This window comes from Cynara cardunculus (genome assembly GCF_001531365.2).
Source record: "Cynara cardunculus var. scolymus isolate 2C chromosome LG 11, CcrdV1, whole genome shotgun sequence".
In the NCBI taxonomy this organism is placed as follows: domain Eukaryota; kingdom Viridiplantae; phylum Streptophyta; class Magnoliopsida; order Asterales; family Asteraceae; genus Cynara; species Cynara cardunculus.
In genome coordinates, this window is record NC_037538.1 from 10,569,116 (window position 1) to 10,569,707 (window position 592).

Genomic DNA, 592 nt, shown 5'->3' on the forward strand with positions numbered 1-592 from the left:
TGTTGTCAATTTTAGATTTGAAAAATATGAGAAAGTTTTTATTTAAAAAAGCTTTTAATTACGTCATCATCTCAATCTACAAGTTTTGATTAATTATTTGATTTTTTAGAGTTTCATCAGAATTATTTCCCCATTTTTCATATTCTTTTAATTTTTTTAACCATTTTGGTTTCGACTTCTCTATAAAGGTATGATATTATAAGATCCTAAAGAAAGAAAATAAGAACAAAAATATAAATAACAAAAAATTAATTTTTATTTTCTAGTTTAATCTCTTAATATAAATTTGGGTTTGTTGAAAAATGGACTTATTATATTATATAAAATCAATTTTTTTTTATTTCTATTGATTATTGGTTTATAATTTTGATCAGACATCATAAAATTATGATTGACAAACTAACTGTTAGTTGATAAACTAGTTGATTAACAATACATGTTTGACAACAAAAAATCAAAAAGGATATCATGAAAAATTAGTCAATTACAACATTGTGTAATATAATTAAAACAAAATTTTAATATATAGTATGTTAATTAATACAAACAAGATAGTAAAAAAATTAAATAATATAATATGTTAATTAAAAGA